This window comes from Schistocerca serialis, chromosome 6 (assembly GCF_023864345.2).
Source record: "Schistocerca serialis cubense isolate TAMUIC-IGC-003099 chromosome 6, iqSchSeri2.2, whole genome shotgun sequence".
Lineage (NCBI taxonomy): Eukaryota > Metazoa > Arthropoda > Insecta > Orthoptera > Acrididae > Schistocerca > Schistocerca serialis.
The window spans coordinates 263322273-263345596 of NC_064643.1; the positions used below are offsets into that span (position 1 = coordinate 263322273).

The following is a 23324-nucleotide window of genomic DNA, read 5'->3' on the forward strand; positions in this document are numbered from 1 at the left end:
GCCTGGGCCCATCAACACTGACGTTGGACGTTGATGACTGGAAACATGTTGCCTGGTCAGATGAGTCTCGTTGCAAATTCCATAGAGCGGGTGGAATTGTACGGTTACGGAGACAACTTCATGTCAGCAGGGGACTGTTCAAGCTGATGGGGGCTCTGTAATCGTTTGGGGCGAGTGCAGTTGGAGTGATGTGGGACTCCTCACATGTCTAGATACGACTTTGACAGATGAAACATATGTAAGTATCCTTTGTGATCACCTGCATCCATTCGTGTCCATTGTGCATTCCGCCGGACTCGGGAAAATGCAACAGGACGATGCGACACCCCACACGTCCAGAATTGTTGCAGAGTGGATCCAGGAACATTCTTCTGAGTCTAAAAAATTCCGCTGACCACCAAACTCCCCAGACATGAACGTTATTGAGCATATCTGTGATGCCTTGCAACGTGCTGCTCAGAAGGGATCTCCACCTCTTGCGTACTCTTGTGGATTTATGGACAACTCTGCAGCATTCATGGTGTCATTTCCCTCCAGCAGTTCTTCAGACGTTAGTCGACACCAAGCCATGTCGTGTTGCGGCATTTCTGCGTGCTCGCGGGGGCCCTACACGATATTAGGCAGGTGTACCTGTCTCTTTGGATCTTCACTGTATAACTGCTTTTAAATACAGTGCAATGGAAAGAAAATACATATTACAAATTTATCGTCATTTACTTACCCTGCACAAGTCTAGGCACAAAATCATTTCTGTGTATTGCAGCGAGTTAGCGATTTCTCACCTTATCGCGTTTGGGAAATTAACATGTGCACATTCACTTGTTCTTGGGATTTATAATTTTCATGGCAACAAAGAACACAGCACTTTTATCCATACTTTAAACAGTAGCCACAGGCGTGCACAGTATGAAATGTGAACTCTTAAGTGGCACATACAGTCGCGAACTGAAACTTCGTAGAACAAGCGGTCACCACCTAGTGAAGTCACGTTCCAATACGGCCACTGTGTGTCGGCCTGCGTATCTAGAAGGCACTGACCATATGCTATCCCTTCTTCATTTCCGGCCGTTTTCTTTTGTTGCTGTCAAGTGAAATGTGATAGCACAAAGTGAGTCTGTGCTATTGGCGAGAGACTGGAAACAGTTTTAAATAAGTAAAATGTTTCACACCACGCAAGCAATGCGGCAGAAACCATATAACTACAACTGACGATGAAGCGCGCCAGGCCCTCTATGAAAACAGAAGTAAATTATTCGTCGCATTGATTTTGTGGACGAAAGAGGGTAGGTACAAACCTTGTTTGGAAGTAATGAATGTGGACATACCAAAGTTACTTGATCCGCTATAATCACTGATTGTTGTGCCAGCGATTATATAATCTTTCTCAAATAGTGAACAATGATGTCCTCCTGTGGACGAGTCTAATAATTATTCTTGTACCAGGTATTAGGAAACATTTATACGACTGTAAACAAAATATAGCTGCAGATAATTTAAGATACCTTTCATGCGTTTTCATTTACTTATCCTCAAGTGATTGTTCCTGTCTCGAGTTTTGACCGCTGCTCGCTAGGTGGAAATGAAATGGTTTTCACAACTTTTGTAAGTAGGCTGTTTAGGTTTTTTTATTGGTAACGCCACCTCTGTATGAAAATCACTGGCTGTGCTGTGTGCAGTCTGTGTCTAGTTTGCATTGTTGTCTGCCATTGTAGTGTTGGGCAGCGGCAGCTGGATGTGAACAGCGCGTAGCGTTGGGCAGTTGGAGGTGAGCCGCCAGCAGTGGTGGATGTCGGGAGAGAGATGGCAGAGTTTTGAAATTTGTCATGAACTGCTATATTTATATATGATGATATCAAGGTAAATACATTGTTCGTTCTCTATTAATATCTTTCATTTGCTAACTATCCCTATCAGTAGTTAGTGCCTTCCATAGTTTGAATCTTTTATTTAGCTGGCATTAGTGGCGCTCGCTGTATTGCAGTAGCTTGAGCAGCGAAGATTTTTGTGAGGTAAGTGATTTGTGAAAGGTATAGTTTAATGTTAGTCAGGGCCATTCTTTGGTAGGGATTTTTGAAAGTCAGATTGCGTTGCGCTAAAAAAAATATTGTGTATCAGCTTAAGGACAGTCATGTATAATTCTTCAAAGGGGACGTTTCACTTTAATTCATCATAATCCAGACAACTTGTAGCAAATATTTATAAATTATGTACAGAAACCTTTCTCGTGTATCAGTGTGGGTATTACTCAAAACCGGATCAAAATCCCTGGGACGCTTGCCGAGTTAAGCCTGCACATACAGACGGACTTAGAGAGTAGGCAGGGGGGAGGGGGAGGGAGGGGGGAAGGGAGATGGAATAAAAGCTGAAATGAAAACGTATATGTATCACGTATTTTGCACTTGGTGTCTTGTATTACAAATAATCACAAAAATTCTATTATGTTGTTATTACTCAGTTCTGTCGAAAATTTTTGCGAAAAAATACTTGCATGCCTAACCACCTTATTTTCTACATTTCTATGGATTGGTACGGAATCCTGAGCAAAAATGCGAGATCCCTCACTTCAAGGCTTTTCACCTGGCTGATTTGGCCGGTACACTTTATGGCGACGGATTACTCCTCAGGAGCCAGTGTTGATTAATAAAGTTACACAATACAATTTTAAAAAACGCGATTTACTGTAGGGCCCTGAGCACTGTTTCCTGAGTGGATTTCGCTAAAATTTATATTGCTCGTGTGTGGGCACATGGGATCACTGACTATGGAAGTGAAATTATTGAGTAAACTAGATGCAGAATTTAAATTTACTGACAGTTTCAACTCAAATAGTACATCGATGGTCGCATTACCGACGGTAACTAGTTGTTGACAAGGTTCTGGAATGGACAGGGATGGAGAATTGTTTGTGATGACTCACTGTCATTATTATTAAATCGCGAAGTTATATTTAGGTATGCAATGATTGCAAGACATGAGGCTGACAGCAAATGATTTAAATATCTTACTGAGTCAGAGTGGTCGTTAGAGAGGTCGCCACTTCCAACCACATTAACAAGTTGTTGCGCCAGTCTGTCCCTAATATTCTGGTGCTGTAATGTAATCTTACCACAAGCATTGAAGGTCGACGTCGAATCGTAGTGGCCCGCCCTCTGTCTGTGCCTGTCGGCCTAGCAGTCCTCTGAGTCCGTCCGTCTCCAACTCTCCAGGTCTCAAGTCTGATCCTGAATGTCCCTCTTGAATCGCTTTACTTGAATCCTGAGACCCGTAATGTTTCCAGTACCAAGATCCTGAACTGTCTGAACAACGCACTTGTCCACATCTGACAACAGTTTCTTCCTACATCTAAAATTTCATATACAGTCATCCAATTTACTGCTAACGTTGTCTACTGGAACAATTTTGTAATGTAATCCTCTTTCCAGTGACTCTGTAAAAAGTCCTCTCCCTGTGAAGTTCTTTACCGCCATTCTCTGTCTAAAAAGGTGGAACTCATGACCAGCATCATAGGCTGTCTACCAGTGACAGAACGTCCTTTTTTCTCCGGATATTTCGCCATCTTGGGAAAAACGAAGAAAAAGGAAACCCTACTGTCTCAGAGTCGGCTTGGCAGGCTACAAACGGCGAATAAGCTGCTTCATCGATAAATTTCAGGTAGACTATGCTGGAGATGATCGACTTACATTATTTTATGCAGAAAACTGGGCATGGAACGTTAATGTTATCGTTGTCTTTCTGTGCGAAAGCGCCATCGGCGATCGAGGTGTTCTCCTGATGCTACAATATCACTACTAGCTTGAGTGAACAACGGTCCGCTCGTGGAGCGCCGTGCAGAGCCCCATGCACGTGCTCCTCACAAGGCGGCTGAGAACCGACTGATCGACTGAGCTACCCAAGCATGACTCACGACCCATCCTTAGAGCTTCACTCCGCTCACGGAGCGCTGCACAGAGCCCCATGCACGTGCTCCTCACAAGACGGCTGAGAACCGACTGATCGACTGAGCTACCCAAGCATGACTCACAACCCATCCTTAGAGCTTCACTCCACTTGCGGAGTGCCGCACAGAGCCCCATGCACGTGCTCCTCACAAGACGGCTGAGAACCGACTGATCGACTGAGCTACCCAAGCATGACTCACGACCCATCCTTAGAGCTTCACTCCGCTCGCGGAGCGCCGCACAGAGCCCCATGCACGTGCTCCTCACAAGGCGGCTGAGAACCGACTGATCGACTGAGCTACCCAAGCATGACTCACGACCCATCCTTAGAGCTTCACTCCACTCGCAGAGCGCCGCACAGAGCCCCATGCACGTGCTCCTCACAAGGCGGCTGAGAACCGACTGATCGACTGAGCTACCCAAGCATGACTCACGACCCATCCTTAGAGCTTCACTCCACTCGCGGAGCGCCGCACAGAGCCCCATGCACGTGCTCCTCACAAGACGGCTGAGAACCGACTGATCGACTGAGCTACCCAAGCATGACTCACGACCCATCCTTAGAGCTTCACTCCACTCGCGGAGCGCCGCACAGAGCCCCATGCACGTGCTCCTCACAAGGCGGCTGAGAACCGACTGATCGACTGAGCTACCCAAGCATGACTCACGACCCATCCTTAGAGCTTCACTCCGCTCACAGAGCGCTGCACAGAGCCCCATGCACGTGCTCCTCACAAGACGGCTGAGAACCGACTGATCGACTGAGCTACCCAAGCATGACTCACGACCCATCCTTAGAGCTTCACTCCGCTCACGGAGCGCTGCACAGAGCCCCATGCACGTGCTCCTCACAAGACGGCTGAGAACCGACTGATCGACTGAGCTACCCAAGCATGACTCACGACCCATCCTTAGAGCTTCACTCCGCTCACGGAGCGCTGCACAGAGCCCCATGCACGTGCTCCTCACAAGACGGCTGAGAACCGACTGATCGACTGAGCTACCCAAGCATGACTCACGACCCATCCTTAGAGCTTCACTCCGCTCGTGGAGCGCCGCGCAGAGCCCCATGCACGTGCTCCTCACAAGGCGGCTGAGAACCGACTGATCGACTGAGCTACCCAAGCATGACTCACGACCCATCCTTAGAGCTTCACTCCGCTCGCGGAGCGCTGCACAGAGCCCCATGCACGTGCTCCTCACAAGACGGCTGAGAACCGACTGATCGACTGAGCTACCCAAGCATGACTCACGACCCATCCTTAGAGCTTCACTCCACTCGCGGAGCGCCGCACAGAGCCCCATGCACGTGCTCCTCACAAGACGGCTGAGAACCGACTGATCGACTGAGCTACCCAAGCATGACACACGACCCATCCTTAGAGCTTCACTCTCCCCATCACCTCGTCTCCCACCTTCCAAACTTCACAAAAGTTCTCCAGCAACACTTGCAAGACTAGCACTCCTGGGAGGAATGAGACATGCTATAGCCATAGGAGAGCTTCTGTTAAGTTTGGAAGGTGGAGGGCGAGGTACTGGAGGAAGTAAAGCCGTGAGGACGTATCGTAAGTCGTGCACTTTTCCATGGGAGGCGAAGATCTTGGTTCGAGTCTGAGTGCTGCAAGTTGTTTTCATTTACTAAGAAGTTTCATATCAGAGCACAATCCTCCGCAGAGTGAAAATTTCAGTATGGAAAAACCTCCAAGCTGTGGCTAAGCCATGCCTATGTAATATGCTTTCTTCCAGGAGCGTTAGTCTTGTAAGTTTCGCAGGAGAGCTTCTGTGAAGTTTGAAAAGTAAGAGATGAGGTACTGGCGGATGTAAAGCTATGAAGACGGGTCATGAGTCGTGATTGCATGCTGGGTAGCTCAGTCGGTGTTTACATGTTTGCGCACGGTGCTACGTCGCTATCTTACTTCAAGTTCTGACCTGCAGCGGCGTTATCGTACTGCTGTGCGACTATAAAGATCACTTTTCAAGCTAAATATGCACGATTTCGAGCACACGAGATGGAACAGTTCGCACCTCAGGAACTTCATCTCGCACCTCAAGATATTGTAAAAATTCACTTCTCCATCACGAGCAGTGTCGTGGAAATCAAATTGCGGACCGAAGACGTTTGTGCAGATGTTGTGTCACATTTCATATAGTGACTGAAATTCGAACACCTTCATAGCCAGTTCGGAGCTGTTTCGGTTGATCATGACCTAGGGGTCGGTCTCTGCACACCCTTTGAAGCATCGCAAGATGTGGTCGTATCTGCTACTCAAATTTATGGAAACGTCATTAGTGACGCCGCAGAAAAATTGCAGACTCTCGAGACCTAGCACGTCATAAATGGCGTGCACAACATCAGACTTAACTGCCAAAGCTCGTGTCTTCTTACTCGATGTATGGTGTCGTGTGGACGATCGTAATGTGTGGTAGTCACCCGCAAATTTTTGCAACCTGTGGCCAGGAGTGCCATGTTCTGTCGGATTGCCTCCGGTAAGATATGTCACACCACCCATGACACCTACAGTACTCCGTGTCACCTAAGCGACTGTTACAGAGGTGTCGGATGCAACAGCCGAGGCCAGCCTGTGTGGCCGAGAGGTTCTAAGCGCTTCAGTCCGGAGCCGCGCGACTGCTACGGTCGCAGGTTCTAATCCTGCCTCGGGCATGGATGTGTGTGATGTCCTTAGATTAGTTAGGTTTAAGTAGTTCTAAGTTCTATGGGACTGACGACCTCAGATGTTAAGTCCCATAGTGCTCAGAGCCATTTTAGAACCAACAGCCCAGATTCCTCCTAATCTGCCATTGTTGCCAGGCACTAATAGCGATGTGTCTTCACATTCTCTCTACATCGCCTCTGGCAGAAACGACGCCCTCTTACGTCCATCAGAATCCGAGATGCTATGTTACAGTTGTGATGGACGTCAACTTGGGTGTCGTATCAACCTCTTCTTTCCTTCCGATTAGGGTGGTGGCGGATGACGGCCGAGCCCACTCTGATACGAAACAAGATGTTTGGAAGCAGAAGTCACCGCGCGAGCGCAAGAAACGAAGTCGTATACCGTCTGACGATTGTCTCCTTAGGATGGCCGCACGAGATGGCGAATCGATGTCAGGAGATGAATCAGTCTCGGGAGGCCGGCTGTTGAGCGTGCCTACTTGCCCACCTACCTTAGCGGTTTGTCGTCTGCAGCCTGTGACGCCCTGCTCTACGCCGCTCGCTCCCTCTGTTGACTAGCCATCTCTGGAGGTCGCCGACGTGTGGTGGTCGAGTGATGATTCTGCCCTCGGGCGGACGTTGTAGGGGAGGAATCGGGATGGCCTGTGAATACTGTGGGTGGGCGCGTTCTGCTGGTTGTACGCCGCTGCCTCAGCACAGTGACCGCCACAGCTTCTACTGTATTGAGCGGCCGGCCCCAGTCGTACGCCACTGGTAGACCCCATGTCTCGACAGGAGGAGTGCTGACACGGACATATCGCCTAGATACGATCACCATTGTTATCCACGCCCCACATAAACTGATGATGTCCACAATACATTGCATGTGGCGGACTAAGGCTGGCCATCTTACAAGAAGTGTATGCCGATGATTTTCTTAACCCATCTCGGTATAAACGTTCTACCCTCACACATCAGATACCGGTAGCGGTGAGGCGATCCTCATCCTTGACAACGTCCATTATCTTCCAGAGGTGAGGGGCATGTCTTTAATACTATTCAGGGTTCAAATTATTAAGATTTTATATCTCGCGCTCGCTGGTGAGATGTGGCCTGTCACTTTTCCCGACCATACGGCATATGCCCAAAGCATCACACTCATCTGCCGGAGGGTGTGGCATGGAAGGTGTGTTTGGAAGCTGAATGTGGCTCTATTGGCGTCTCCCAACTGTCGGCAGCTTATCGGGGTGATTTGGGATTAGTGTCGCCTCTGCTGTGATGCTTACCTATCTATGTTGTCTTGGTGGCTGTGCTGTGCAAAATTTGCCTTCTACCGGGCCATGATGGCGTATTGCAGAGACTCGGAAGCTCGAAGGAGGCAATCCCTGTAGTTTTATGACCAAATATTGAGCGACTGCTGTATGGTTCTTTTCTCGCATGAACGATGTACAACAGCGAATTGTGCCAAAGCAGAGCTCACAGCCCCCACTTGCCACTACGTTGAAGGGACGGCGTTGCGAGCCCTTGTGAGCATACGGCTTTGGAAGCTCCGTCAATGTACCACCTTCTAGCAGGCAGGCGACTACGGCACTGGGCCCTGACTCGAGCCATCACTTATGAAGAAGGCAGGCAATATGACATTGAGTGCGCCACTGGACGCACTCTTCACACTCACTATGCCAGGTCGTACACTAACCATCCGCGTTTACCAGTTGCCATTGAAGTCTCCCGCGTCATATTCAACACAATATTAGAGCACTTGTCATTGGCAATGAAGGCACCACTAACAGAAGACGAAGTCCTCGATGCTATATGAGCAGGAGCTACTAAAATGTCACGTGGCTCTGACCTCATCCCCCTCTCTTAGCGCACATACGGACTGCAGAGAACTCATGTCCCCCATCGTGTCAGTGATGCCTTTCTAGGCACCTCTGTTCACAAACCATTTAGGGGTCCACACATCAGAGACTATCGCCCCCTGACACTGCTAAATAACGACATGCAGGTCTTTCTTTATACGCATTTTGGCAGTGAGACTTAAGAGGACGACCCATCGTGTCGTGTGCTATTATCAGGCCTCACTATGTGGAGTGTACTACATGTGGACAAAACTCTACTGCTACAGGGATGTAATTGCCCTCACTCGAGCTTAATGATCGCCCATGGCTTTGGTAGAGCTAGATTTCAGCTAGGAATTTGATAGAGTTGACCAATTTTTTCTTATGGCTGTCCTCTAAGACATGCCGCATATTGGTATCCACACTCAGCTGATCAGGTGTTCGGTGTGATAGCAATGCCCCTTGCAGGCGCTTTTATTCTCGTTCGCTTTAAAATCATTGCTATGTAGACGACGACAACGACTGACGAGCATGTCGCTAGATGGACATCGATTGTGCTGCACCACCTATGTGGACGATTTGGTCCTCTGCCTTTGAAGCGTTGATGACACTGGGGCGGCGCTTAAATGGTGGCGACCTACGGCGAGGCGTCAGGCAGTCTCCTTAATGTGCGTAAATCGCAAGCTATGTATATCGGTACAGACCTGTCTGAGTTGAATGTCGACCTGCTTAATGCGGCCGACACCTTAACCTGACTCGGCATCGATTTTAAAGCTGACCAGCGGCGCTCTGTGGGTCTCAACTGCAGATGACTGCTGCAGTCGATAAGGTTTCGACTTACTGAACATCGCCTCCACTCCCTTGACCTCCCCCAAGGTACTTACTATTCCAACATCTACTTAGAGTCGCGGACTGGTCACGCGACGCAAACTTTTTCAGTTTGTCCACACTTGCTCGCCAGATGTTAGCTGCAAAAAAAGAGAAAAAAAAATGGTTCCGAGCACTATGGGACAACTTCTGAGGTCATCAGTCCCCTAGAACTCAGAACTACTTAAACCTAACTAACCTAAGGACGTCACACACATCCATGCCCGAGACAGGATTCGAACCTGCGACCGCAGCGGTCGCACTGTTCCAGACTGCAGCGCCTAGAACCGCTCGGCCACTTCGGCCGGCTGTTAGCTGCAGTTAGTTCCTTTATTAGTCAGGGGATGATCTTTAAAGTCCAATATCAGTCCCCCAACCTTCGCCAGGCTCGAGCAGGTTTGAGTCTTTACGATGTTCTGGACAGAGGTGGGATCCTTTTTATCAGTTTACAGTCAACAATATGGCGGCGTTGCCCGCTGTGCCTTACCAGCCAACTGCTTGGTGCATATGCCCCGGCCTCGTTTTCTCCTCCGGTGACGTTGTCGGACATCCCGGTGCCATTTTCTGACAGCACATTCTTTTTTCTAGAGCTCAGCTAACTTTGTGCCTCTTTGCCACCTGTGTCCTGGGTTTGTCTGAAGGTGGTCTATGCTGAGATACAATTGGCTCGTGCTACCAACGCAACAGAAGTACCTCACTACAGGTAGTTCAATATACGGTAGGCAGTGTGCTCTGCATGGTATGCCACGGTCAACGGGAGATAATTAGTTCATTCTCGTCTACACCAAGTTCACATTGATGGCTCCCCGCTTTGCGTAACGTGCCGGACACGGACGATCATCGCTTCGTTTGCGGCCCGGCTGTAGACATCCGGCACTTGGTCCAACGAATTCTGACATTTCTCACACGTGCTACTCCTGACCGAATAACGACGCAAAAGATATTGTTCCCGGATGATGTGTACTACCGGCAAACGAAGATTCACTCTGTGAATTGCTTCCCCGGCCTTGGAGTTCGATATTTTTTTGTCATGGCGAGAAGGGTATCCTCGATGTTTGGCCTTTGCGAACGAATGAAATTGCACCATTGTCTCTAATCCGAAATACAGGAAATACGTTTAGGACTTCCTCTTGAGTGATTTAGACGACACGGCCTGCAGGTGGAATGTCCCTTCAGTGAGCAGTTGATATAATACACTAATTCTGATTTTTGATAATACAGTCCCCAGCGGTATTCTCTTTTATTCCAAGAAGACGTTCATGGATTTCTCCATGGTTACAGGTGACTTGCATAGATGGCATCACATAGGCCTGAAGAAAAAGAAGAAAAAACTTTTCTCTGTTACATAAATTTGTTACCCTTTTCCTCCTATCCATTCCTCCTTTCTTAGTTTAGGTAGAACTGTTGGGATAGGTGTAGTTAGGCGTCAGGGCCTAAAATGGGACAGATATTTTTGTTTTTAGCGTCAAACAGGCTATGGGAAACAGACCTCTGTTTTTATAGATTTCTTTGTAAACAGGACATCGAGGGATAAAAGTTAAACAAAACTGTCGGTACAGCACTTGCCCGTGGAAGGCAAAGGTCACGAATTCGTGTCTCGGACAGGCACACAATTTTAATCTGCCACGAAGTGTCATTAAGTTTTTCTACCAAAAAATATAATTTGGTTTTCATGGTTTTGTGTCACGTTGGTTTCTCGCATTTGATCTGTATTTGCAAAAGAAGTGGTAGGTGCACAGTTAAATTCATGTAAAACTTCACATATGTGGTGTGTTGTAAACCTTGGAACTTTCCCTGTCGTTACAAATCCTTTGACAGTTTCACCAAGTCAAACCGAACGACGTGCCACGATGGTAAGATTCTCGGGAAGAAAGTGGTTTGATTTCAAAAATGGTTGAAATGGCTCTGAGCACTATGGGACTTAACATCTGAGGTCATCAGTCCCCTAGAACATAGAACCAGTTCAACCTAAGGACAACACACACATCCATGCCCGAGGCAGGATTCGAACCTGCGACCGTAGCTGTCACGCGGTTCCTGACTGAAGCGCCTAGAACCGCTCGGCCACTCCGGCCGGCTAGTTTGATTTTCAGACCGTGATTTTCCTAATCTGTTAAGACACATGCCGGGATCGTTCCTACGAATGGGATCGGCCGCTTTCGATTCCCGTCATCGCCCAATCCTAGCTTTTGTTCAGTCTCTATTGACCTCGTCGTCGATGCCAATCGCCCTCCTCCCACAGAGTAAAATACGAAAGTAGGGAGGTTTACTATAATGAATGAAAGCGAAAAAGTTGAAAAATATTTGCTCATCCATCCCAGAAAATATCTGAGTTAGATGGCTAGTGTGACATTGGAGCTCCAGGAATGGGAGAAACAACCAAAATATGGTTGTAAGAAGGTACCATAATGTTAGGCTTTGACAGGATACCAGCGAAACCCCTGGGATGAAATATCAATTCGGGCTAACGATCTGTCACTGCTTCACGGGATGTGTTCCACTTCACAGGAACATACTGAAGAAGCCGAAGGAAATTTGACTCTCTTGGATTCATGTGGTTGCGCTAAGGGCGTTGCTGATACGTAGAAAACGTTAACAGCTTAATGGCTACCTGAGACGTGCCAGTAATTTCCTGGAGAGTCACCCTCAACATTTCGAGGAACGAGTTTTGCGCAAGAGGTAACTATGCTATCGTTACAGCAAATATGAAGAGAGCCAAAGCGCAGTCCGTACTAAGAAGTAAGCGCTCTGCAGTTGTGATTTCCTCTTAGACGAGAACCGTTATTTGACTTTATGCTGTGCATTACTCAGGAATATTGAAACTGCTACAGCCTCATAAACAATTGGCATTGTCTCGAACAGTAAAGCCAGACGACAGCTGACGCGGTGCTCTGTAAAAGCTCTGACATCATCTCGCGTTTCGGTACTTGTTCACAACTCAGTTAACCGTTTCGTGCCATTTATTGTTTGTCAGAAAGTGCTCCTGGATAGAGCAATTTGTGCATCAGTCAAGAGGTTCATATAATTTTTTGGTGGTCAGTTACTTTCCAAATAACTTTCCAACCTTCTTCTTTTAATTACTTAAAATATAGTTTTGTGAAGCAGGGGGCAAACATATTTTTCCTCATTGCCTCACACGATGCTCTGTAGAACACTTATTTAGTAAATTACGTGTAAATTTAACATTACACTCACCATACAGTTCAAATTTATAGAAACTGAATAATCCAGAGGTCGAACGATCCAGCGTCATACACTCACCATACAGTTCAAATTTATAGAAACTGAATAATCCAGAGGTCGAAAGATCCAGCGTCAGTTTTTATAATAACACGTTTTAGTAATTCTGTGTAAAGCTTCCCTGTAATCTGAGTCTAAAGGCTGCTGTCCAAAAAAGAATAGCATTAAATCTCTCATTCAGACAAATAGCACTACACCATCATAGTGCATAATCAAGCACTGGGTCTTCTGCAATGGATATCTGTTACGAAGTTAAGATCTTAAATTCACACACACTTGATGTTTTTGTTGAAATGTTGCAACACTATGATTGACTGATACGGAGTCGCCTTCTGACCCTTCGGTGCGCGCGCCCCCCTGTTTCGCGTAACTGGGTGCGCAGCGGCATTTACACCTCAATTTCGTTTTCACATAATTATCCTTTCTAGACAAACCGGAGGTTAAAAGCTGAATATAAAACACGTTTTCCTCGTGTTAATTATTTATTTCAGGTAAAAATGAGTAAAAAAGAAATCATCTTTATTAAATTAGTTTATATTAATATACATCCTTGTAAGACGTGTTTATTTCTATTGTCTATTGTCAAATCACAATTTATGAAAGATTTTTACATTTTATTAATAGGATTAAGTAGGAATAATTAATATTTGTCATGTTGGAAATAATTGTGGTAGCAGGGAATGTCTCCACCAAAGTATTGTTGACAAGAGAGACCGCAAATTGATATAATTTTAAAAAGGGCGGGAGAGACCGCGTATGGATACATTTTAAGAAAAGAGCGGGAAAGACCGCGCATTGATACATTTTGTAATGAATGGTAGCAGGGATTGTCTGCACCAGAAAGCATTGTTGGCAGGAGAGACGGCACTTCAGCGTTCGCAGGAAGTCAGTAGTAAGCGAGCTGTGAAGTGAGTTGGTAGCAGGTCTGAAGCGAGAGGTTGAGAGTAGTAGTGTGCCTGCCAGCCACCAGCCATGATTTACAAGAGATTATAAACGGATGTACAGAGACATCAACTAACTATTATCATAAGAGGAACTAATATTATTGAATTATTTTCTTTGTGAAACTCAAGAATACTGAAGATATGTTTTCGCAATGCTAATTGTAAGATTATTGTAAAAAGTAAGTCCCATCTGAACGTTTGTAAAATCATTTCATTACCAACAGTAAAAATTTGAAACGTTTTCAGAATATAATTAATTTTTGCCAGCAATGTTGCATTACTGATTATAATCCACCCCAAAAACCATCAACGTAAAACTTTGAAAAATTTTTATTGTTGTCAAGAAAAAGTTTAACTATGAATTACGTAACTTCAGTCAAATTAATTAAAGAATAACGTCAGATTTTCTATTAAAGAATAACGTCAGCTTTGGTAATAAATAAAGCCACTTATTATGACAACCCACCAGCAGTTAATAGAGTATAGTAAACCAGAGTAAGTACATTCATGTCGCATTTCGATGTAGCAGTCAGATGGCGATCCAGTAACAGTAAAAAAAGGTAAGGAACAGTTTTGGGTTATTGCAGATAACGACTGAGGGCCACGACGACGACACATTCTATGTTTCGTCGAAATAATCAGAAAATCACTTTTAATAAGCAGCAATTTAATTTGTATGCGAAGATTGAGAAAGAGAATAAATTTCAAAGGGGAGATTTCATTTGTTATTATTAAACAAGAGATAGAAATCCCAAGGGAAGGTTACATAGGTTATTGTAAAAGGGGAGGTTATCATTAACAAAAGAGGTATAGAGGAGACGGGAAGGTTTCATCCTCAATCAGGACAAGTCTCCATCTGCTGGTCATTGTCATCACAGGAGAAACACACAACGTTAAGATGAGAATGCTTCTAGCAAATATTTTGTCCACATCTACTGCACGAAGTCTTCGTCCTGAAACTTCTGTGTTGTCTACATACGTTACATATTGCAGGTCTATGTTCGTCGTGAACTGGCCACACTTTTCTGAATCTTTCTATAAACATTTGTACATCTTTTGGAAGGTTCGTTAGTGTTACTCTTCGTACTAGATAAGCATCCAAAAGGCTATATAGTAGGTTTTTCTTTTTGGAAAAAACCGTCTCCTATCTTTATTATCTAGATTGCTGTGGCTGAATACGATATTCGAATTTAGTCTAGCGATATGAAGGTGGCGTTAGAACAATGCAATTGGACATCTCCTTATTGTTCTGGTTGTTGTATATGAAGACCACATCTGATCCACAGTCTCCATCCCTCCCTTGATTCTTTTGTAGTCAAAATTTACTGCCAACTTTCCAGTTTTGAAGTCAATTTCAATTATGTCATACATTGTAGAGAGAAGGATCACAGCTTTGTTTCGTTTAGCGAGAGTTGAAGATAAACAGAAATTATTCTGAAAGCCATTAAGTGTCATTTTGATTTCCCCAGTATCACTAGCCTGTAATTCGAAAGTGATTTCCTTCTTATTTTTCTTTCAAACTGCCTATGATGGTCAACTTTTTATCCAGCAGATTCTGAGACTATAGCTGGTGTAATAGTGGTCAGTTGCAACATTATTCCTGCCATCTACGCGGGTTATCAGTCTTCTGAAAACATCTTCAGGTTCATTGGACTTTAGGTATGGTCCACCCAACTGTTGCCATTACGCTTCGAAATTTATGGTATAAAATGTCTTTGCGTCGCTAATGGCGTATGTTTTGATACCATACTTCACAGGCTTATTTGGAGTGTACTGCACAAACCCACAACGGTATTTAAAAGCCTGCAGCATTTCATCAATAGTAACAAATTTGGTGACATTATAGTGAGCAACTGAATTACTACAAATTTTTGGTGAAACTAATGAAGAGGTACCAAGTTATCTGTAAATTTTCGTTCAGTGTAGTTTCTAAATCGTCTACATCTACATCTACATGAATACTCTGTAAATCACACTTACGTGCCTGGCAGAGGGTTCATCGAACAACCTTCACAATAATTATCTATATTTCCAATATCGAACAGTGCACGAAAAAAAAAAAACGAACACCTATATTTTTCCGTGCGAGCTCTGATTTTCCTTATTTTATTATGATGATCATGACTCCATATGCAGGTTGGCGTCAATAAAATATTTTTGTATTTGGAGGAGGAAGTTGGTGATGGATATTTCGCGAGAAGATACTGCCGCAACGAAAAACGCCTTTGATTTAATGGTGTCCACCCCTGGCTGATCTCGTGGCTGAACGGCCTGGACACGCTGTGTATGATATGGGTGTATCAACTATTCACGCAGGGTCGCCCATAGTAGAGGATGAGTAAGACCGATGGATGCTAAAATACCAGGTACAGTAGCATCGGGGAGTTCTGTGTGCCCAAAATTTTACATTGGCCAAGCTGGTCGAAGTTCTAACGTACGACACCGAGAGCACTTGGGCACCCTCAAGCTTAGCAACCTAATTAAATAGACTTTCCTGGCTCACTTGGCCCAACATGGAAACACGGAGATAAGCATCGAAGAAAACATAGAAATATTATATTTCGTGGAAAAAAAGAGTACAGATGAATTTGTTTCAATAATCAGAAATATACAACCATATTCACAGAAAACCTGCTTGCATCCTGAATGATGAACTACAATTAATAAGCCAAATGTGCCTCCAAGACTTATACAACTCTTAGAACTTGAAATGATAGAAATAATAATTATTGACAGAGAGAATATTCATCATGGCCATTACCAACAACTTTCAAACCTAAAAAATTAAATTTATAACTTTAAAATGATATGGGCTATATAGAAATGTCTTTGCATAAGCTCCAGAAGTATTCCATATCTGTACACATACCATGTTCTTGGACAGATCATATCAGCAGCCGATGTAAAACCACCATCTTCTATTTCATTTAACTCATGCATCAGCCTTGATCAAAAAAGAGACTCAAACCTCTCTTATCATAAGGAAAGGTGAGATTTACGCGAAGTGACGACAATATATAGAACCTACCTAATGTAAAACCTTTTTGTAAACTATGTAATCATCAAAATTTTGCTAAATTATAGGACACAGGAAACTACAATGTGAAATTTCAGGAAACTACAACGTGAAAGCATTTCGCAAACATATCAAAACACAATTAACGTATGTGTAGCACTTAACACAGAACTAAAAACACGGTTTACAGTAACAATACTAACAGATGTTTATTGAATGCTGTATCCGTAGAAAGTAACAGAGGACTGTGTCCCCATCTGTTAACTGCATCCTACAGGTAACCAACAGCCTTGTCGCAGTGGTAAGACTAATTCCCTTCATGTCACAGAAGTAAAGCGCTCTGGAGCTTGGATAACTGTTGGGGGGTGAACGTCAATGTCTGCCGAGCTCTGTTGGCAAGCGGTCCGCACTCAGATCTTGCGAGGCCAGTCGAGGAACTGCTTGACTGAGAAGTGGTGGCTCCAGTCAAGAAAACTGAAGACGGCCGGAAGAGCAGTTTGCTGAACAAATGCCTCTTCATATCCGCATCGAATGGCGCTATCGGCGGTCAGTCGGCGTCGCTGAGCCATTCGACGACCTTGGACCTTTTGGAAGGAGTTTAGTTTGTAGGTTATTCGTAATAACAAATAGCTTGTAGTAGAAGAAATGTGTAACATAGGAACGGAGGCTCATAGCTCTTAAAGTATTTCTGGATATTTTTATCTTTTTTTTCTCTGTACTACTACTTCTCAAAATATGGAATACTTTTTTAACAGTGTATAAATTACTTATTACCCTCATTTCATTCCAATTAATTTTTACATTCTTCAGCACATGCAAGAGTTTAATCCAGTGAGCTCTATTAAAGGCTTTTTCCACATCGTCAAAAACTGCACAAACTAATCTATTTTTGGGTTTGTTACATTAATTATTCGTACAGTCCAATTACATTTCTTGTACGTATGCCTCTTCTGAAGCCAAACTGTTCTCCGAGCGACTCTCTCTCAACGACTCTCTCTCAATTTTTAATTCCAATCACCTATTCATCAGTATTAGCTGATTTTTTTTTTTTTTTTTGCCCAAGGAGATGTCACACTTATCTGTACATTTCGTGGTGTCTGTCTTCTTCGGTATTGGAACAACCACGCCTCTGTGAAGTCGATTTTCTCATAATGTTGTTTCCATTAGAGAGTTCGCATCACAGTCTAGCGTAACAGTCGCGACACTCCGCCTCGGTTTTATTACCGGTCGTGACAGCAGCTCCCCAAGGGGCCAGCAAGTGACACTTATGGATACGATATCGCATGAGTCCCCCCCCCCCCCCCCCCTATGAACCATGGACCTTGCCTTTGGTGGGGAGGCTTGCGTGCCTCAGCGATACAGATAGCCGTATCGTAGGTACTACCACAACGGAGGGGTATATGTTGAGAGGCCAGACAAACGTGTGGTTCCTGAAGAGGGGCAACAGCCTTTCCAGTAGTTGCAAGGGCAACAGTCTAGATGATTGACTGATCTGGCCTTGTAACACTAACCAAAACGGCCTTGCTGTGCTGGTACTGCGAACGGCTGAAAGCAAGGGGAAACTACGGCCGTAATTTTTCCCGAGGGCATGCAGCTTTACTGTATGATTAAGTGATGATGGCGTCCTCTTGGGTAAAATATTCCGGAGGTAAAATAGTCCCCCATTCGGATCTCCGGGCGGGGACTACTCAAGAGGATGTCGTTATCAGGAGAAAGAAAACTGGCGTTCTACGGATCGGAGCGTGGAATGTCAGATCACTTAATCGGGCAGGTAGGTTAGAAAATTTAAAAAGGGAAAGGGATAGGTTAAAGTTAGATATAGTGGGAATTAGTGAAGTTCGGTGGCAGGAGGAACAAAACTTCTGGTCAGTTGACTACAGGGTTATAAACACAAAATCAAATAGGGGTAATGCAGGAGTAGGTTTAATAATGAATAGGAAAATAGAAATGCGAGTAAGCTACCACAAACAGCATAGTGAACGCATTATTATGGCCAAGATACATACGAAGCCCACACCTACTACAATAGTACAAGTTTATATGCCAACTAGCTCTGCAGATGACGAAGAAATTGAAGAAATGTATGATGAAATAAAAGAAATTATTCAGATAGTGAAGGGTGACGAAAATTTAATAGTCATGGGTGACTGGAATTCGGTAGTAGGAAAAGGGAGAGAAGGAAACGTAGTAGGTGAATATGGATTGGGGCTAAGAAATGAAAGAGGAAGCCGCCTGGTAGAATTTTGCACAGAGCATAACATAATCATAGCTAACACTTGGTTTAAGAAACATGAAAGAATGTTGTATACATGGAAGAACCCTGGAGATACTAAAAGGTATCAGATAGATTATATAATGGTAAGACAGAGATTTAGGAACCAGATTTTAAATTGTAAGACATTTCCAGGTCAGATGTGGACTCTGACCACAATCTATAGGTTATGACCTGTAGATTAAAACTGAAGAAATTGCAAAAAGGTGGGAATTTAAGGAGATGGGACCTGGACAAACTGAAATGACCAGAGGTTATACAGAGTTTCAGGAAGATCATAAGGGTACAATTGACAGGAATGGGGGAAATAAATACAGTAGAAGAAGAATGGGTAGCTCTGAGGGATGAAGTAGTGAAGGTAGCAGAGGATCAAGTAGGTAAAAAGACGAGGACTAATAGAAATCCTTGGGTAACAGAAGCAATATTGAATTTAATTGATGAAAGGAGAAAATATAAAAATGCAGTAAATGAAGCAGGCAAAAAGGAATACAAACGTCTCCACAATGAGATCGACAGGAAGTGCAAAATGGCTAAGCAGGAATGGCTAGAGGACAAATGTAAGGATGTAGAGGCTTATCTCACTAGGGGTAAGATAGATACTACCTACAGGAAAATTAAAGAGACCTTTGGAGATAAGAGAACCACTTGTACGAACATCAAGAGTTCAGATGGAAACCCAGTTCTAAGCAAAGAAGGGAAAGCAGAAAGATGGAAGGAGTATATAGACGATATATACAAGGGCGATGTACTTAAGGACAATATTATGGAAGAGGATGTAGATGAAAATGAAATGGGAGATACGATACTGCGTGAAGAGTTCGACAGAGCACTGAAAGACCTGAGTCGAAACAAGGCCCCCGGAGTAGACAACATTCCATTGGAACTACTGACGGCCTTGGGAGAACCAATCCTGACAAAACTCTACCATCTGCTAAGCAAGATGTATGAAACAGGCGAAATACCCTCAGACTTCAAGAAGGATATAATAATTCCAATCACAAAGAAAGCAGGTGTTGACAGATGTGAAAATTACCGAACAATCAGTTTAATAAGCCACAGCTGCAAAATACTAACGCGAATTCTTTACAGACGAATGGAAAAACTAGTAGAAGCCGACCTCGGGGAAGATCAGTTTGGATTCCGTAGAAATACTGGAACACGTGAGGTAATACTGACCTTACGACTTATCTTAGAAGAAAGATTAAGGAAAGGCAAACCTACGATTCTAGCATTTGTAGACTTAGAGAAAGCTTTTGACAATGTTGACTGGAATACTCTCTTTTAAATTCTAAAGGTGGCAGGGGTAAAATACAGGGAGCGAAAGGCTATCTACAATTTGTACAGAAACCAGATGGGAGTTATAAGAGTCGAGGGACATGAAAGGGAAGCAGTTGTTAGGAAGGGAGTAAGACAGGGTTGTAGCCTCTCCCCGATGTTATTCAATCTGTATATTGAACAAGCAGTAAAGGAACCAAAAGAAAAATTCGGAGTAGGTATTAAAATCCATGGAGAAGAAATAAAAAGTTTGAGGTTCGACGATGACATTGTAATTCTGTCAGAGACAGCAAAGGACTTGGAAGAGCAGTTGAATGGAATGGATAGCGTCTTGATATAAGATGAACATCAACAAAAGCAAAACGAGGATAATGGAATGTGTCGAATTAAGTTGGGTGATGCTGAGGGTAGTAGATTAGGAAATGATACACTTAAAGTAGTAAAGGAGTTTTGCTATTTGGGGAGCAAAATAACTGATGATGGTCGAAGTAGAGAGAATATAAAATGTAGACTGGCAATGGCAAGGAAAGCGTTTCTGAAGAAGAGAAATTTGTTAACATCGAGTATAGATTTATGTGTCAGGAAGTCATTTCTGAAAGTATTTGTGGGGAGCGTAGCCATGTATGGAAGTGAAACATGGACGATAAATAGTTTGGACAAGAAGAGAATAGAAGCTTTCGAAATGTGGTGCTACAGAAGAATGCTGAAGATTAGATGGGTAGATCACATAACTAATGAGGAAGTATTGAATAGGATTGGGAAGAAGAGGAGTTTATGGCACAGCTTGACTAGAAGGAGGGATCGGTTGGTAGGACATGTTCTGAGGCATCAAGGGATCACCATTTTAGTATTGGAGGGCAGCGTGGAGGGTAAAAATCGTAGAGGGAGACCAAGAGATGAATACACTAAGCAGATTCAGAAGGATGTAGGTTGCAGTAGGTACTGGGAGATGAAGGAGCTTGCACAGGATAGAGTAACATGGAGAGCTGCATCAAGCCAGTCTCAGGACTGAAGACCACAACAACAACAACAACATCGCATGAGTGCCAATACTAACGTTTATGCTGATTTGTAACACAGTTTCTTTTTCCATAGGGAGTGTACGTAGCGCCATACAAATCGACAGTAACTAAGAAATGACAACATATGTGTCATTCTTTAATTTCCTAAGGACACTGGGCGAAACGAAACGGTACATAGCTTATTTACGATTCTCTTCTAACCTGCAGATATTTACTGAATACTCTCGTTTTCCTTTAATAACAAAAAAAAATTGTAGTAAAAACCGGAAGACCTGACCTTCTGCAGAATGGCGTTGTGTGTCAACCCAACAAAGTGGAGTTTTGTTAGCTACATTTTCAGCCAAATTAGTGAATGTGGAACGTAGGAAACTTATATCGAATATAATACCAACATTATTTAACGTACTAAATAAGCCACCACTTCTGTAGCTTAAGGGAAAACCACACAGACGCGATAATAAATTGTGAAGAGCAATAATACTATTTCCCAACACAGAAGAAATCCATACTACAATTGTTGCTAACTCTGAGCCACAAGAGTGACTCTGCAACACATTCGCTTTTGAAGCAAAAGTAATTAATGTACATTCACAAAAATGTTCATGTATTAGAAGTTAGTGAAATGTAGGAATGGGCGGCTCATTAGACTCCACAAAATTTTTTTTAAGCATCAAGGAAAGTGTCTATGGTAATAACAAAAGAAAATTACTTAAATAAATGCTTATCAGGCATGAAATATGTGTTTATGTTTTTTTTTTTTTTTTTTTTTTTTTTTTTTTTTTTTTTTTTTTTTCAGCCGAGCAAGCTGCAAATATACCACGTATTCGAAAGTGTTTCTTCATGAGTAAGTTATAGGTTTTGTCATTGAATCGGTGTGATTCGGCTGTTTTTTTTTACATCTGTTCCACTGTAGCTCATGTCTCTTGGTAATTAACTAACGCACAGAACGGAAAAAGATAACAGCTGTTTGGTTAATTAAGTAGAAAATAATTGAAATCAAACACTATTTTCATGACACATTTGACTGTCTGCTTCCTCTCCGCCTGGAATGCTATACTCGAGCTGTCAAATCGCTACAGAGCGTGTTGTGACTGTACGTATGAGACGGTGGCCACACTGTGACGTGAGGTCCGCCTACTTCGTCCATACAGGCAGGCGGACCCATCCTCAGCGCTGGACCTGCTGCGGTGTGGAGGCAGCGGAGCGTGCAGAGAGCAGAAGCGAGCCGCAACCTGTGCGCCGTGATATGTCCGTGTGGCGCCCGCGCAGCTGCCCGTATGCCAAGTCGCGGCCGGCCGCGGTCCAAGCCGGATGCACTCTCCGCCAGTGGCTCTGCCGCCGCCGTCACCTCCACCTGCCGCCGCCTTCTAACGCTGTCCGAGCGCTGTGACTGTGTGCACCTACATCTTGCGGTGTGTATCATCACCATTCCCTCCTGCTGCATTTACCAGTCACGAATTGTGCGCAGGAAGCCTTGTGTTCTTGACGTTTTCTTCATTCCGAAAACCTCGTGCAGCTCTCCTCGCTAATTCATTCTAAGTTTCTTCTCCTCTGCATAACTGCTGCAGCTTACATCCACGTGGCCTGCTTACTGTGCTCGAACCTTGCTTTCTCTATACACTTTTCACCCCTCACCCCACCCCCTGCATCCCACCATTACCAAACTGACGGTTCCTTGGTGTCACAATTTGTGACTTGTTAACCCACCTCTTCATTTAGGCAGGGTGTGTCATAAATTTCTTGTTTCCCAAATTCAGTTCAGTACCTCCTCACTAGTTATTCGAGCTACCCATCTAATATTTAACACTTTTCTGTAGCACCGCATTTCGAGAGCTTCTCCTCTAGTCTGTACTGTTTGCCGTCCACTTTTTACTTTCACACTAGGCTACACAGCTCCAAAAAGATTGCTCAACGCTTATACTTATCTTTGATGTTAATAAATTCATCTTGTCCAGAAATGCCCTTCTTGTTATTGCCAGTCTGCATTTTGTATCCTCTCTACTTCGGCCATGATCACTTATTTCGATGCCCAAAGAGCAAAATTCGTTGACTTCTTTACATGTCTCAATTCCTCAACATCTGTTTTAATTAAAAAACACTCCATTTTTTGTTTTTCACTTGTCCTATGATCCCATTTTAATTTTAAAATTACGAGTTGCATCCAAGATGGAGGCTTCCAAATTGACCGCCATGTTGGTAACATAGATACACTGATTTTTTCACCTCTCGTAGCACGCGGACTAGAACAGTTCTGGGACC

The 23324-nt window shown here is 44.0% G+C and overlaps 1 long non-coding RNA gene across 1 annotated transcript in view; it reads left to right on the forward strand.

The window, feature by feature from the left end:
- Positions 1-22356: 22356 nt before the first annotated feature.
- Positions 22357-23324, forward strand: part of LOC126485122 (uncharacterized) — a 75229-nt gene continuing 74261 nt past the window's right edge. The window contains exon 1 of the long non-coding RNA XR_007587909.1: positions 22357-22477. This is a non-coding gene — a long non-coding RNA (uncharacterized LOC126485122). The remainder of the gene's footprint in view (positions 22478-23324) is intronic.